General features: G+C 39.0%; 1 long non-coding RNA gene across 1 annotated transcript in view; it reads left to right on the top strand.

Moving 5' to 3' along the window:
• Window positions 1-16,206, top strand: part of LOC111098061 — a 34,239-nt gene extending 18,033 nt beyond the window's left edge. Inside the window, exon 3 of the long non-coding RNA XR_005366806.1 lies at window positions 15,643-16,206. This is a non-coding gene — a long non-coding RNA (uncharacterized LOC111098061). The remainder of the gene's footprint in view (window positions 1-15,642) is intronic.
• The last annotated feature ends 1,230 nt before the right edge of the window (window positions 16,207-17,436 follow it).

Below are 17,436 nucleotides of genomic sequence, written 5' to 3'. Positions count from 1 at the left end.
AATTGCATGTGGAACATCTATGAGATGGACTGGAGTATATCATAATAAGAATGATGATGCTGTAAAGTATATTTTTCATATGGAAAAGCACAGGCTGAAAAAAACAGTATGCACAGATGATTGCTTTTTAAATTAGTGTGAATATACATATGCATACACATATGTAGGAAAACCCTGCCAGGAAGACTGGTGATGTCATGGAGAATTTATTTCCTTCAATTTGCTTAACTGTATTTCTAATGAATACATATTACAATCATTTAATAAAAGCTATACAATGTTTAAATGAAGAGTTTGCTTTGGTAAAAGTCGAAATGTTAAACTTTCTATGAGAAGTAGATGGTGCAGGAAACAAAAACAAAACAGCTGGATTGCTATTGGTAAGGGAGGTTTGCTCTGTTTTTAAGAGAATAGCAAATGACTCCCTGCAGATTTGAAGTTTACTCTCTCAGTGTAAGGATGTGTCTTTGTGACTATCATCTCTTTATTCTTAAGCCAAGTGGAAAGAGAACAAAGCTGTCAGAAGAACTGATAAAGACCTTTAACTGATCTGGGGAGTAAGGGAAATTAAGAAAACCAAACCTCAATTAAGTGTTAAAGTAATTTTTTGTGTAGCAAGAGAATAGTCTGGACTCCAAGAAGCTGGAGAAAAATCTCATTGAGCTCTTGTTACTGGTGGAATTTTAAGACTAGATTGGCCTGAAATGTGGGGACTGTCCTTGATGGGACCTTCTAAAAGACATATTCAGGTTTAGTTAGAAAGAAGCCTTCCTGGGCAGCCCGGGTAGCTCAGCGGTTTAGCGCCGCCTTCGGCCCAGGGCCTGATTCCTGGAGACCCGGGATCGAGTCCCACGTCGGGCTCCCTGCGAGGAGCCTGCTTCTCCCTCTGCCTGTGTCTCTGCCTCTCTCTCTATGTCTCTCATGAATTAATAAATAAAATCTTTAAAAAAAAAAAAAAAAAAGAAAGAAGCCTTCCTACTCTGGGAATAGAACCAAAATGTGCTATTATATTTATAGCCTGTGTATACGTTTACAATAAAACCTTGCCTGATGCAGGTATCATCTAAACATAGTGTTAAACAATAGCCCTATATGGATTTTTGTATTAGAAGAGGAAAGTAAAAATGTGATTGTCAACCTCTTGGTTAACCATTACTGCTTGTCAAATCCAGTTGTTTGGACAACAAAACATTAGTCAAGTTAACACCAAACATAATTTACAGCTATGGAACCCAAACAAATAAAAAATGACCAGAATCCTGAATTTGAAACCTAAAGCACTTATTCTGGGAACATCAAATCCAGCAAAACTATGATGCACGTGATTAATGAGCAAGGGGCTTTTACAAGATTGGTCTATTATTTTTAGATTTTTAGCGATAGTTTGCTATGGCATACGTATGGTCATTTCTCTGATAAATCAGAGAATATAAATCCGAGAATATAAATCAAACATCACAACGGAGAATTCTGAGGATAATAATTGAAACAAATTCTCAATATAATCATTGAAATAAATGTAAGGTATACTAATTTATTTGCTTACTATTGCTTGCTAAATGAGGTGCCTTGGTGGCTCAGTCTGTTGGGCATCTGCCTTTGGCTCAGGTCATGATCTCAGGGTATCCCGCTCTCTGCTCAGGGAGGAGTCAGCTTCTCCCTCTCCCTCTGACCTGCCCCCCTGGCTCATGTTTTCTCTTGTGCTCTTTCTGTTGCTCTCTCTCAAATAAATAAATAAGATCTTTAAAAAATATATTGTTCGCTAAGTACCTATACTGGCTGATTTAATCTATAGCATACCATATAGTTAGATATCTAGGATGGCTGACGGATATGAACCTTTTGCCTTATGAGTGATGAAGTGACCTTGTCTGCCTCCAAGCTTGCCAGATCCACTCGTGCAGACAACTGTTTACATGTTCAGTCCTCTTTAGAAAAATGTACAGAAGCTTACTATATGACATCAGTCTTCCTGTACTTTCCTTGTATTCTGGATTTTACTGTTGGTCTTTTCTGCCTCAACACTGTGATTTTTGAGTGTGGCTTTAGACTCCAATTTTAGTTTATTTGGCTTCTCATATTTTGGATCCTACCTCTGGCATGTTTTTGCACTTCTGTCCCAACCTGAGCTTGTCTCCCAATTCAAATTCCTGAACTTGACACCCCCAAACTCCACCTACACACCCCTTACACTGAGTTACTGTTTCCCTTACGTCCTAGACACTAAAACCAACAGGGAAATATTAGCTCAGCCAGAGAAGCATCTTTCTTAGTCTCTCAATATGATCTCTTCTTTGGTGGAGGGTCCTCACATAAAAACCAAAATTTGTTAATGCAAAAAAAAACCTTATGCAAGAGTTACCTGTTTGCACAAGATTTTCCCTCAAGGGGACAAGAACCTGCTAGACTAGTTGCCATCGCTCAATTAGAAAAGACATTCATGTGATATACACTTGAAACCTGTCTGTCTTTCATTTAACTCTCATCTCCTCATTCACCTCCCAGACACAGACACACTTGCCTACCCAGCTTTGTCTGGTTTGTGGGTAGTTTATTAGGAGGAACTAAGGTTTCCTGGCACTCTGGTTCTGTCTGGTGTCATTTCACTGTTCCAACCCTTTGGCTCTGCCACCACCCATCAGTCTGGGTAAATTTATATCTGTGAACATGTGAATGCATGAGGCATCAGGCATATGCTTACTTTGCATGAATTTGGCTGAATACTCTTATCTTATTGTGAGTATATGAATTCAATGCCAGTTTGTGTGAATTACACTGAAATTATTAACACCCATCTCATAGCCCTAGAGCTATTTGTGTTACTTAATAACTGAATATCTGAGGAGCATCACTATAATGCTATCTTGTTGTAAATGCAATGTTTTGTTTGATACAATTTTGTTTAATCCCAAATAAATTTCCCACCAGCCTGCCACAACGCCTGAAATTCCACTATTAGGAACTCATATCTTTATGTCTTGAAAGGAACTCAAGACACCTAATGGTGCATTCTTATGTGAGTGTGTCGATGTGTGTACATGCATATTTCAAAATGTTAACATCTATCTGGAGATAGTGGGATTATTATTTTCTTCATATGTTTCCCTATTTTCAAAAAATTCTATAATGAATACATACACTTTTATTATCAGAAAGAATGCTTCAAATTTTTAGACATTCAAGAATGGTAAATCTAAAGCAATTCTCAGCAAGTAATACCTTACTGAATATATATTTCTCAAACTTTTATCTCAATGCCAGATATCTAGAAGCCAGAATCCTTCAGAAATAGGTATAAGATCCCCAAAGGAAGTAAATCCTGATATTGATAATGTTCTTGTTCTTTTTTTTTTCTTTCTTTTTCTTTTTTTTTTTGTTCTTGTTCTTAAGCAGAACACATAGTCACATATTAATTATAACATGTATTCTTTTGTACATGCTAAATATTACTCTATTTTTTTTTAATAAAAAAATCTCGAGGGGAGTCAGGGTGGTTCAGTCAGTTATGCTTACTTATGACTCTTGATTTTGTCTCAAGTCATGGTCTCAGGGACCTGGAATGGAGCCCTGAGTCTGGCTCCACATTCAGCACAGAGTCTAGTCAAGATTTTCTCTCTCCCTCTCCGTTTGCCTCTCCCCCAACTCAAGCACATTCACATGCTCATTCTCTTCCTCTCTTTCACTCTCAAATAAATAAATAAATAAATAAAATCTTTTTAAAAAGAAAAAAGAGGACAGCCCCAGTGGCTCAGTGGTTTAGTGCCGCCTTCAGCCCAGGGTGGGATCCTGGAGACCCCGGATTGAGTCCCACATTGGGCTCCCTGCATGGAGCCTGCTTCTCCCTCTACCTGTCTCTCTCTCTCTCTCATGCATAAATAAATAAAATCTTAAAAAATAAATAAAAAGAAAAAAGAGGGGTGCCTGGGTGACTCAGTGGTTGAACTTCTGCCTATGGCTCAGGGTATGATCCTGGAGTCCTGGGATCAAGTCCCACAGGAGGCTCCCTACGTGGAGCCTGCTTCTCCCTCTGCCTGTCTCTGCCTCTCTCTGTGTGTCTCTCATGAATAAATAAATAAAATCTTTAAAAGATAAAAATAAAAAATAAAAGAAATAGAAAAAGAAAAAAGAAAATCCTGGAAGGGCCAAAGATAAATTTTCCCAGTATTTCCCAGGCCTACATGGCAGGATTCATGCAGAGGAACTGCTTTATAGATAATGTGGCCATGTAAGTAGCATTTCTAAAAATATCTTTAAAAACTAGAATGTGTAAGACATTACACATGACACCTAATATGGGCATTCCCCATATTAGGCTAAATTAGACCCATATTAGGCTAAAATCTACCCCCATTTTATGTATGGCAAAGTTTGTTTATTTAAAAAAAATTTTTGAGATGCCTAGGTGGCTCAGCAGTTGAGCATCTGCCTTTGGCTCCGGGCATGATCCCAGAGTTCCGGGATCGAGTCTGATATCAGGATCCTTGTATGGAGCTTGCTTTTCCCTCTGCCTGTGTCTCTGCCTCTCTCTCTATGTCTCTCATGGATAAATAAATAAAATCTTTTTAAAAATTAAAAAAAATGTTATTCTCTGCCCATCCCTAGTAAAGTTTAAACTATTGAAATTCTACTGAAAATCATTAAGTTATGATGGTAAGTATCAAATGATATCTATTCACGTCATATTCGTGCTCTTTTTTTAGATTTCATTCATTCATTCATCCATTCATTCATTCGAGACACAGAGAGAGAGAGGCAGAGACATAGGCAGAGGGAGAAGCAGGCTCCTCACAGAGCCTGATGTGAGACTGGATCCCCAGACTGGGATCATGCCCTGAGCTGAAGGTAGCTGCTCAACCACTGAGCCATCCAGGTGTCCCTCGTGTCCTTTTCAGCGTCAGGTAAATTTGGTTTGAATTTCACAGGAATCTTTGGATTAAAGAGTAGATTTCTAAAAAAAAAAAAAAAAAGAGTAGATTTCTCCAACAGTAGTTGTCTATTCCATTTTCAGGTATACTCGTAGAGAAGTGACCTCCCATTCACTTATCCATCCATTCCTTTACTCATATTTCCTGAGCAATGCAGTAGTTGTATGCTAAATTTGTGCTAGGGGTATTATGTTGAACAAATCAGACATGTCCCCTGCCCTCATGGAGCTTACAGTCTGGTATATTCCTGGCATGCCACAGTTCCCAATTGTATCTTGTTTTTTTGTTTTGTTTTCAAGATGTAATTCACATACCATGATACTTACCCTTTAAAGTACCAGTTGTATTTTCATTAATTTTTGCAAATATTTGTTGAATGTTGGTTATTTGTAAGGCAATGTGTTAGGTAAGTGAAGTACATATAGACTCAACCTTCTTGGGTCTTACAGGTAAGATTTACTAGATAGTAAAAATATTACAATTCAGCTTCTTTATATCCATTGATTAATTTTTCTCCAGTTTTGTTAAGATAAAATTGGCAGGGATGCCTGGGTTGAGCATCTGCTCAGTGGTTGAGCATCTGCCTTCTGCTCAGGGTGTGATCCCTGGGTCCTGGGATCGAGTCCCACATCAGGCTCCTCGCAGGAAGCCTGCTTCTCCCTCTGCCTGTGTCTTTGCCTCTCTCTCTTCTTTCATGAATAAATAAATAAAATCTTTTTTAAAAAAGAAGATAAAATTGGCATACATTAGTATATAAATTTAAGGTGAACAGCATATATTCAACGTGCATATATTGTGAAATGATTACTGCAATAAATTCAGTTAGCATCTATCATGCATGTCATAGAGATACAGAAAAGAGAAAAGAAAAAAAAGGGGGGGGGTTGTGATGAGAACTCAGGATTGTTTAATCTCGTATCATCTTTACTTATCACATTCAGGATTAACTGGAATTAATCTATGCTTATACTGACTTTTTCCCAGATTGAAGGATAATTTTAATGATTTTTGGCATGAAGGTTTTTATTTATTTTAACTTTTAGCCTTTTCTTTATTAAGATGGATGGAACTCAGATACAATAGTTTGAATGCTTGGGAGTTTTCTCTATCACTAGGTATCACAGCATAGTTGCTATCTTTGTGAAGCTGGTGTTCCAGCTACACCCAAACTTTTAACACATGATCACCAGCAATCTTGTTAAAATGTGGATTCTGATTTAGTAGGTGTGAGTTGGACCCACACCTACATTTCCTTTTTTTTTTTTTTTTTAAGATTTTATTTATTTATTTGAGAAAGAGAGAAAGAGCACACCGGCTTGCACATGAGCAGGGGGAGGGGCAGAGGGAGAGAGAAGGGGAGTAGACTCCTTGCCAAGTGCAGAGCCCAGTGGGGGATTGCTTAATGCCGAGGCTTGATCCCAAGATGCTGAGATCATGATCTGAGCTGAAGTCAGGTACTTAACCAACTGAGTCACCCAGGCACCCCTCTGCATTTCTAATATACTTACTGTACTGCCCATGCTGCTGGTCCATGACCCCCAATTTGAGTACCAAAGAGTTAGGATCTATCTTTCTGTCTTTCTTTCCTTTAAAGATTTTATTTATTCATGAAAGACACAGACAGAGAGAGAGAGGCAGAGACACACAGCAGAGGGAGAAGCAGGCTCCCTATAGGAGCCCAATGTGGGATTTGATCCCAGGACCCAGGGATCACACCTTGAGCCAAATGCAGACACTCAACCACTGAGCCACCCAGGCATTTCTAGGACCATGTTTCTAGAAGAAAACCTGCTGAAGCTCTCCTTCAGATGTTTCTGTGTGAAAGCTGCCATGTTCTTTATTAACACAGCCTCTCTGCTGGCAGCATTTTAGCCAGCACAAATCTCTGCTCTGCCCACCCCCCAGCTCTTCAACTAGTTTCTTTTTCTTAAATCTTCAAGTGTTTGCCTGCTCCCAGCTATCTGATCAGTGACCAGTTTCTCATCTCCGTAGAGGTCCTTGTGTTTGCTTCTCCTTGAGATGCTGCCCTCCTCCTTCCTCCTGAGATAAGCATATCCTTTGTATTTATGGGCCATTAACTACCTTTATCTAAGAGATAAGAAAGATCAATGGAAACCAGATGCTCTTTGTTCAAACTATTTCATTGACTTTGATATAAACCTTTCCCTTACTCTCTGTTTTCATCCAGTTTACTTTGACAGTATTTTAGAAGTTTGGGAAAGCTGAAGGCTTGTTTTGATCTTTGTTCGAATTCCTTAAGCTCTGGGGGCACCTAGGTGGCTCACTCACTTGGGCGTGTGACTCTTGGTCTTGTCTCAGGGTTGTGGGGTAAGTCCCCCCTGTCGAGCTCTGCACTCCATACAAAGTCTGCTTGGGATTCTTTCTCCCTCTCCTTCTGCCCCTCCCCCCCTCATGCTTGCTCTCTCTCTCAAAACAAATAAATAAATCATTTAAATAAACTCCTTAAGCTCTGGGGTGATTGGTAAAAATTTTGGAAGCCAATTGATAATAGCCTTTTTGTTAGCTGCTTTAGTGCTAACTAAACTAAATTTAGTGCTATAATGATAGACTTTGAGAGTAGAAGGGAGCTTTCAAGGGGTTTTAGTTCAACCTCTCATCTGACAGATAGGAAATGGAAGCCCATGGAATTTATGTACTTTGTCAAAAACTGGTGTGCTGAGTCACCATACTGTTTAGACTGTGCTCCATTAGGGGTGCCTGGCTTGCTCAGTAGGTAGAGCATGGGATCCTTGATCTCATGGATGTGAGAGCGAGCCCTGAACCTAGCCCCGTGCTGACCCCACGCCGGGCTCCAGACCCAGCAGAGAATCTGCTTGAGATTCTCTCTCTGCCTCTGCCTTTCCCAGTTTCTCTCTCCCTTTCAAATAAATAATCTTTAAATAAATTAATAATGTTTTTTTAAAGGGCACTTGGGTGGCTTAGTTAAGCAGCTCACTCTTAATTGTGGCTCAGGGCATGATCTCAGAGACATTGAGCCCTGTGTGAGACTCTACACTTAGTGAGGAGTCGGCTTAGGATTCTCTCCCTCTCCCTCTGTGCCTCCCTGCCTTCCTCTCTAAATAAAATAAAACAAAACAAAAATTAAAAAAAATAAACTTTGCTCCATGGAACAGTAAAGAGCTGCTGACTTGGCTGTGCTGAGATATTTTTGTAGGAGTGGATATGGAGGCAAGGGCTTCCTTCTCTCCATATCTCAACCAAAGGAGCTCCATTTACATTTTCATCTGTTCCATATGCTAGACTTCCAATTTACATCTTATTTGAAGAATGAGTTATATATCACAAAAAAATTTTTTTTTAATTTTTTTTTTAATTTTTATTTATTTATGATAGTCACAGAGAGAGAGAGAGAGGCAGAGACACAGGCAGAGGGAGAAGCAGGCTCCATGCACCGGGAGCCCGACGTGGGATTCGATCCCTGGTCTCCAGGATCGTGCCCTGGGCCAAAGGCAGGCGCCAAACCGCTGCGCCACCCAGGGATCCCTATATCACAAAAATTTTTAAACCATTTTATTTCACCTATTCTGCCTGCAGATTAATCTTAATTTCACAACTACCAGTTAAGAGAATCATATTTTTTTATTCTCCCTTTAGTTGTAGAGTCTGAGCCAAAGGTAAAATTTAGCATCTGTGGAAAAGCTAAGGAAGGGAAGTATGACACTTAGAACATTTGAATATAATATTTAAATACTCCTTAATAATGGAATTTTATGTCAGTCACCAACTGATGCTATGAAAATATAAATTTTATACTTAGAAACATAGAACTTGCATTATCCCATTTAATCTCTGTTGTATTTTCATACTTTTCCAACACTTGCATTGGAAGTTATACATAGCTTTTGATTGATTTTCACCTGAATCATGGTAAATGTAACAACTTTATTGATATATAATTGACATACCATATGTAGTGGTTAATTTTATTTTATTTTTTTTATTTTTTATTTTTTTTTGTAGTGGTTAATTTTATGTGTCAACTTGACTGAGCTAAAGGATGCCTAGATAGCTGGCAAACAGTTTCTCTGCATTTGTCTGTGGGAGTGTTTCTGAAAGATATAGCATTTGATTCATAAAATGAGAAAAGAAGATCCTCTCTTACCAGTAGTGGGTGGGCATCATCCAATCCATTGAGTGCCAGGAATAGAACACAAAGAAGAAGGAAAGGTGAATTCCCTTTCTTAGACTGGGAAGGTCAAGACTAGGAATTACACCATCTGCTCCCTTGATTCTCAGGCCTTCAGATTTGAACTGAATTGCACAGCCAGCTCTCCTGGTTAATCAGTTTGTAGATAGCAGATTGTGGAACTTAGTCCTCCTAATCACTAAGCCAATTTTTATAATAAATTTCCTCTTATGAATATCTACATACATATATCCTATTGGTTCTGTTTCTCTGGGGAATTCTAACTAATTCAACCATATAGTTTACCAGTTTAAGGTTATAAATCCATGGCTTGTAATATATTCACAGACTTGTGCAGTTATCATCACTGTCTAATTCTAAAACACCTTCATCACCCCAACAAGAAACTCTGTATTCATCAGCAGTTGCTCCTCATTCCTTTCTCCCCCAATCCCTGGCAACCACTAATAGACATCCTATCTCTCTGAGTTGCCTATTCTGGGTATTTCATATAAGTGAAATCATACAACCTTTTTTGTCTGACTTCTTTAACTTAGCATGCTTTCAGAATTCATTCATGATGTAGCATTTATTGGTGCTTTACTCGTTTCTATGGCTGACTAGTATTCTGTTATGTGAATATACCACATTTTATTTATCTATTCATCCCTGGATGGGTATTGGAGTTGTTTCCAGTTCTTTTGGCTATTGTGAATAACACTGCTATGAACAATGGCATAAAAGCATTGGTTTGAGCACTTGATTTCAATCCTTTTGGGTGTATTCCTGGGGGTAGAATTGCTAGGTCATATGATAATTCTATGTTTTACTTTAGGAGGAACCACCAAACTCTTAACCACAGTAGCCACTCCATTTTACATTATTAGTGACAATGTACAAGAGTTCAAATTTTTCCACATTCTTGCTATTTTAAGAATGCCTTTATCAGATATATGTATGATATGCAAATATTTTCTCCCAATCTGTAGTTTGTCTTTTCACTTTCTTGATGATGTCACTGAAAGCTAAAACAGTTAAACATTTTAGTAATGATCGATGTATCTTTTCTTTGGGGAAGTGGTAGTCCTTGTGCTTTTGGTGTCATTTCTAAAAAACCATAGCCGAATCCAATCCAAAGTCTTGAAAATTTGTACCTCTAGTTTAGCTCATTTATAGTTTTAGTTCTTACATTTAGGTCTATGATTCATTTTAAGTTAATCATTTTATATAATGTGAGATAGGAGTCCAACTTTATTTTTTTGCATGTGACATCCATTTCTCTTAGTACCATTTGCTGAAAGTATTCTCTATTCATCAAATTGCCTCACCTCCTTGTCAAAAATCAATTTACTGTAAATATGAGGGTTTGTTTCTAAACTCTAAATTTTATTCTATTGATCTACACATCTATTTTTATGCCAGTATACCACTCTCCTAATTATTTTTTTTTAATTTTTATTTATTTATGATAGTCACACAGAGAGAGAGAGAGAGGCAGAGACACAGGCAGAGGAAGAAGCAGGCTCCATGCACCGGGAGCCCGACGTGGGATTCGATCCCGGGTCTCCAGGATCGCGCCCTGGGCCAAAGGCAGGCACTAAACCGCTGCGCCACTCAGGGATCCCTCTCCTAATTATTTTTTTTTTAATTTTTTTTTTTTTATTTATGATAGTCACAGAGAGACAGAGAGGCAGAGACATAGGCAGAGGGAGAAGCAGGCTCCATGCACCAGGAGCCCGATGTGGGATTCGATCCCGGGTCTCCAGGATCGCGCCCTGGGCCAAAGGCAGGCGCCAAACTGCTGTACCACCCAGGGATCCCTCTCCTAATTATTATAGCTTTGTATTAAGTTCCAAATCAGGATGTGTGAGTCATCCAACTTTGTTCTTCTTTTTCCAGATTGTTTTGGTTATTCTGCATCCTTTGCATTTCTGTATTATTTTTAGCATCATTTTGCTAATTTCTGCAAAGAAGACAGCTGGGAATTTGATAGGGGCCATGTTGAATGTGTAGATCAATTTGGAGAGTAATGCCATCTTAACAGTATTAAGTCTTCCAATCCACGAACATAGGTTACCTTTCCACTTATTTAGTCTTTTAAACTTTCTTTCAACAGTTTTTGGTTTTCAGAGCACAAGATTTGCATTTGTTTTGTAAATGTATTCTTAAGTATTTATTTTTTGATGCTATTATAAATACAATTGTTTTCTTTTTCCTAATTTCATTTTTGAATTGTCCCTTTCTAGTGTTTAGAAATACAATTGGGTTTTGTTGTTAGTGATCTTATTCTTGATGATTTTATTTCTTAATTCTAACAGGTTTTTCAGAAGATTCCTTAGGATTTTCTTTTTCTTTCTTTCTTTCTTTCTTTCTTTCTTTCTTTCTTTCTTTCTTTCTTTCTTTCTTTTTTTTTTTAGATTTCATTTATGTCCAACCACTGAGCCACCCAGGCATCACTGAGTAAGTTTTTTTTTAAGGCAAAGGCAGAACACTTCAGTGGATGCTGAAGCTAAACTGCCTGGACTCAAATGCTGGCTCTGCTACTTGCTGGCTGGGTTTGATTTGATCAAGTTACTTAACCATGCTGTGTCTCAGTTTTCTCATCTATAAAGTAGATTGTGTTCCAATTACCTATTATTGCATTACAAACCAATCTAAGACTTGAAGACTTAATACTTCATTATTATCTTCTAGAGTTTTGGAGGATAACTGGACTCTGGGTGGTTCTCATTTGGGATCCCTCGTATGGTTGCAGCCATATGTGGACTGGGACTGGAATTATCTGTAGATTTCTTCACTTGTGTACCTCATACCTGGGTTAGGAGGACTTTAATAGCTGGGCCACTTGGATATTTCTCCACTGTCCAACTTGTGTTTCTTCAACTGACATCAGACTTCCCCCAGAATGGGCCATTTAGTAACATAACCTCAGAGGTCCCCAAATATCACTCCTCCTGCATTCTATTAACCAAGCAAGTCACTAAGGTCAGGTCAGCTTCAAGGGATGAGGAATTAGACCTTCTGATGGAAGGCATGCCAAAGAATTTGTAGCTGTTTTTAAAACACCATGGGTATGATAATAGTACTTACTTCGAAGTTGTTGTGAGGGTTAACTGAGCCACTGTTTGTAAGGCATTTATTTTTTTTTTAATTTTTATTTATTTATAATAGTCACACAGAGAGAGAGAGAGAGAGAGAGAGGCAGAGACATAGGCAGAGGGAGAAGCAGGCTCCATGCACCGGGAGCCCGATGTGGGATTTGATCCCGGGTCTCCAGGATCGCGCCCTGGGCCAAAGGCAGGCGCCAAACTGCTGCGCCACCCAGGGATCCCTGTAAGGCATTTAGAACAATACTTGGCACTTAGTAGTGCCATACAGTTTTACCTCTTATTATTATGGACATAAGTATAATTCATAGATATAATATATTTGGGTGAATGCTCAGTATTTTTATGATGGAAACATTCAGTTTTGAAGACTGCTCTGTAGTGTCATTTACCAAGGTTTCGTTGTTGTTTGTTGTTCTTGAATGTTAGTGTCCTTCTGAACCTGCTCCTCTGTGAATGCCTCAAGGTCAGGGACTTTGTCAAAGTTTTTATTTTTTTATTTTTAGAGAGAGAGCACACAAGCAGGAGGTGTGGAGGGGCAGAGGAAAAGAAAATCTTAAGCAGGCTCAATGCCCAGTGCTTGGAGCCCAACTTGGGGCTCAATCTCACAACCCTGAGATCATGACCTGAGCCAAAATCAAGAGTCAGATATTTAATCAACTGAGCCACCCAGTCACTCTTTCAAAGTTTTTCTTTATTTTCCAGTGTCTAGTACAGTGCGTGGCATGTGGTAACTGCTCAGTGATTTTTTTTTTTTTTTTTTTTTAATAAATGGGTGGAAAGAATGAGTGGAATAAGGTGGCATTGCCCGGAACCAATGGGGTTCCCAGAACACAGAATTTCAGTGCTAAAACCAAGAAAATATCAGGCAAGCCAGGACAAATTGGTCACTTTAAGATTAATGAATGAATGCGTTTTCCAAAAAAGACCAAAGTTGAAACATAATGGTGAGGTGAGGTTCCTAGGCCAGCCCACTCAACCTTGGTAAACTCATAAACTCATAAATCAGAGTAATGACCTTTTTTTTTTTTTTTTTTAAGTCTTGTAGTTTTGTTTCTGTCTTTGTTTTTGTTTCTTCTTCTTCTTCTTCTTCTTCTTCTTCTTCTTCTTCTTCTTCTTCTTCTTCTTCTTCTTCTATCTCCTCTTCAAATGAAACCTTACTCAAGCACATTGCATATAAAAGAGGCAAAATAGACACTGATTGATGTGCAAAAGGAAGTACCTGGGGTTTTGGTTTTGGCTTTCCCTTGCCTTCTGTCTCTCCCCTTAGAGGCCCCTAAAAATCCTAGGGCATTACCATGAAAGCCACCAATGTAATAAATCATAGCCCGAGGCCCCTGGAAGTCCCTGAAATTTGACCATTTGACCCTTCTTAATCTGATTTCTGCATTCTGGAACCTCTGTTTGGCATAAGTGGTAGAAGGTGAGTGAGACAGGTAGACAGGTCCAGGGCAATAGGGGGTAGAGGAGGAGATTTCTGGCACAAAAAAGGGCCAGATCTTTACAAGTTCCCCCAGAAATAAAACAGGAGCATTTATGAAAAGGAAGTAGTATCAGCACCAGGAGAGCCCAGGGTCAAGAGGAGTGAAGCAGAAGGGGCCACTGGTTTGTGCTGTCATTTGCAAGTGAAGAACTGATTGACTTTACAAACATTATATCATCCCTGATTATTTTAAGAGAATGAGGTCTTCTGTGTGTTAAGACCCTTGTACATATTAATAATCATTGTCACAGTAAATCCACTTCTAATAATTCCCATGAAAGGCACACTCAGAAATATGTGCAAAGATATATAGAAAAATATTCACTGCAGTTTTTTTTTTTAAGATTTTATTTATTTATTCATGAGACACAGAGAGAGAGAGGCCAAGACATAGGCAGAGGGAGAAGTAGGCTCCCTCTGTGGAGCCTGATATGGAACTTGACCCCAGGACCCCAGGATCACAACCCAAGGCAAAGGCAGATGCTCAGCCACTGAGCCACCCAGGTTCCCTCCCTGCAGTTTTTTATTTTATTTATTTATTTATTTATTTATTTATTTATTTATTTATTTATTTATTTATTTTAATTTATGATAGTCACAGAGAGAGAGAGAGAGAGAGAGAGGCAGAGACACAGGCAGAGGGAGAAGCAGGCTCCATGCACCGGGAGCCTGACGTGGGATTCGATCCCGGGTCTCCAGGATCGCGCCCTGGGCCAAAGGCAGGCGCCAAACCACTGCACCACCCAGGGATCCCCCCTGCAGTTTTTTAGTGGTAGAAGTTTCCAGGAGGACATGACAACTGAGAAGATTGTAAGATGGTGAATAGGAGTTAGGAGGCCTATTGGGAATAGAAAGAGGAGATGCTGTTCCATTGAGGGTGGGGAGGAGTATGCACTAAGGTACAAAGATATAACACATTCCAGTGTATTGGGAAACTATAAGAAATTGGGAATTGGGATCCCTGGATGGCGCAGCGGTTTAGCGCCTGCCTTTGGCCCAGGGCGCGATCCTGGAGACCCGGGATCGAATCCCACGTCGGGCTCCCAGTGCATGGAGCCTGCTTCTCCCTCTACCTATGCCTCTGCCTCTCTCTCTCTCTCTCTCTCTCTCTCTCTCTCTGTGTGGCTATCATAAATAATAAATAAAAATTAAAAAAAAATAAAATTAAAAAAAAAAGAAAAAAAAGAAATTGGGAATTACTGTAGAAAAGAGAGACACTGTGAAGAGAGCAGGGAATGAGGCTGGAAGAGAGGAAGAGGTCAGAGGCAGAACCAAAGTATAATTCCTCTCGTAAAAATCACATTAATTTTACTCTTTGAGTGAAAAACACCGTTCTGCAGGTTGGCATGCATACAGAGATAAGAACTCTAACCCTGTGGGCAGGAAATTCAAACCAAGGGAAGTAGTGAACTATCTTGAGTTTAAATATGATTTGAAACAACAAAATAAAGAAGATTAACTATTATGCTACTTTGATGTACCAAATCATCTTTGTATATAATTCATCAGTAGAAGTTCAAGAATTGGTTATCTTTATAAAAATATGGCTCTCCTCTTTGCAGGGTCATCACAACAGTTCAAGAATTATTTGGGTAATAAGTTTTGTTTCTTTCTTATTTTTTTTTTATGATTTATTTATTCATGAGAGACAGAGAGAGGCAGAGAGATAGGCAGAGGGAGAGGCAGGCTCCCTGCAGGGAGCCGGATGGGGGAGATCCCAGAACTTGGCATCAGGCATCATGCCCTGAGCCAAAGGCAGACATTCAACCACTGAGCCACCCAGGCATCCCATAAGTTTTGTTTCTTATGCAAAAAAAAAAAAAAAAGTTATGATTTTAGCCAAGTGGACTGTAAAACAAAATTCTCTATCTCCTTAGTAGGTTTGTGTCCACTTGCATAATAAAAAATAGCTCCAAGTTTACCGTGATCACATTACCTGTTGTTGCCTCTCACCTGCCTGTTCTTAAATTCCTCTTACAGGTTCCTGTCTATCCACCATTATCTGCATCTTTTTGCTGCTTCTACTGCTAAATAATCATCTCAAAGGAAGCTTTTTGTCCTGCCACTTTCTGCTTCATTGTTCTCCGACCACAAAGACCAAGACCAAAGCAATTTATCACCATCATACCATAGATTGCTTTAATAAACACTGGGTCAATGGGCATACTTGCTCACAGGTGAAAGATTGTCAGACTCAACTGATTGATAAATTGAAACAATTGTTTTAAAATGTCCCTCTGTAGGCTTCAGAGAATGTAACTGGTTCAGAGGAAACAACTCATGGTGGAAGAACAAGTCTCACAACCTAAAATAAGATTATAAAGCTTTAGAGCTGTAGTCTGGTGTGCATTTCAGAAATTATCCTATCCAGCTCCTTATGGATCAAACAGCTGAAGCCTGAGAGGACAACATGGTGACCATGTGACCTTGGGCAATTTATCTATTTTCCCTTTGCCTTATTTTTCTTATCTATTACATTGATCTTTGCAGTATCCACACCTCAGAGGGTTATTGTAAGAATAAAAGAGATAAGGAAGTAAAGAATTTATCACGCTTAGTCTGTTCAATAAATGTCATTCAATAAATGTTTGTTGCTATGACAGTAGATACAACAAAGGAGCAAGGTGTCCTAAATCTGCTATTGCTTTGCAACAAACTCTGAAAGTTCCTCTGTTCACTGTCTGTGAACTGAGGCTAGACTAAGTCTGGTTCGGGTTTTGCTGTGGAGCCTCAGGGCTCCCCTAAAGGACCAGAGGAGGGCACGGGGAGACCAGCACACAGGGCCTGAGCAGCCACTCTCAGCCAAAGCTGTTTATCTTTCCTCTTACTCCTTATATTTTTGTTTGAATAAGAATTCTGCTAAGGGGAGCCTGGGTGGCTCAGTTAAGTGTCTGCCTTAGGCTCAGGTCATGATACGTCCTGGGATCGAGCCCCGGTATCAGACTGCCTGCTCAGCGAGGAGTCTGCTTCTCCCTTTCCCTCTCTCCCTCGTTCATGCTCTCTGTCTCTCTCAAATAAAGAAATAAAATCTTAAGAAAAAGAATTCTGCCAAAAAATAAAAATTAACTGTAACAAGATAATCTTTAAGGTTCTTTCAGCTCAAGTTTCTATGGTTTTGCAACAATCACACTATGTTCCTCTATTATTCCAGTTTCAAAATAAAGACAAGGGTTTTAAAGTTTTAAAGATAAGATCAAGTTATGACTGTAGGAACAAAGCTGGGACAGAACTCTAGGCCTCCTGACAATAAGGAAGAGACACGATAATCTCTTGAGGTTAATGGGAAGGAGGTTGTCAAATGATTAATGCTCAGTAATGGTCATGGCCATTCTCATGTCTTGCTTATGGGGAAACAAATTCTGCATTTTTGCTTTTTATTTTCCTCTTGAATCATTCAAAGAGTATTTTTCTGGACAGGGCTGATGACTATCTACTCTATGATTACATTTATTACCCAATCTTTTCTTGGTAAACTGAAAAGTCAAGTTTGCTGAATTATAGTTTATTGAGAAAGAGGACCTTAAGGAGAGATTTCACCATCGCATCTACTTGTATTTATTTTTTAGAAGGTTATAGAGTAGTTATTGCCATACCACTAAAATATCCAGGTGAGGATTTGTGTATTTCAGATGTAATTCTCTGACATAGCTCTCATTTTCAGTGAACCCACTTCAATATCAAAGCTCTCATCGAAAAAGAGATTGTAGTTATGTCAAAATATTAAATAAAATTTGTTGGCACATAATAAGCTTATGATATAGTTTCTATTGGGTT

The sequence above is a fragment of the Canis lupus genome, chromosome 11, assembly GCF_011100685.1.
Source record: "Canis lupus familiaris isolate Mischka breed German Shepherd chromosome 11, alternate assembly UU_Cfam_GSD_1.0, whole genome shotgun sequence".
Taxonomy (NCBI): domain Eukaryota; kingdom Metazoa; phylum Chordata; class Mammalia; order Carnivora; family Canidae; genus Canis; species Canis lupus.
This window is presented reverse-complemented; position numbering and strand designations above follow the sequence as displayed.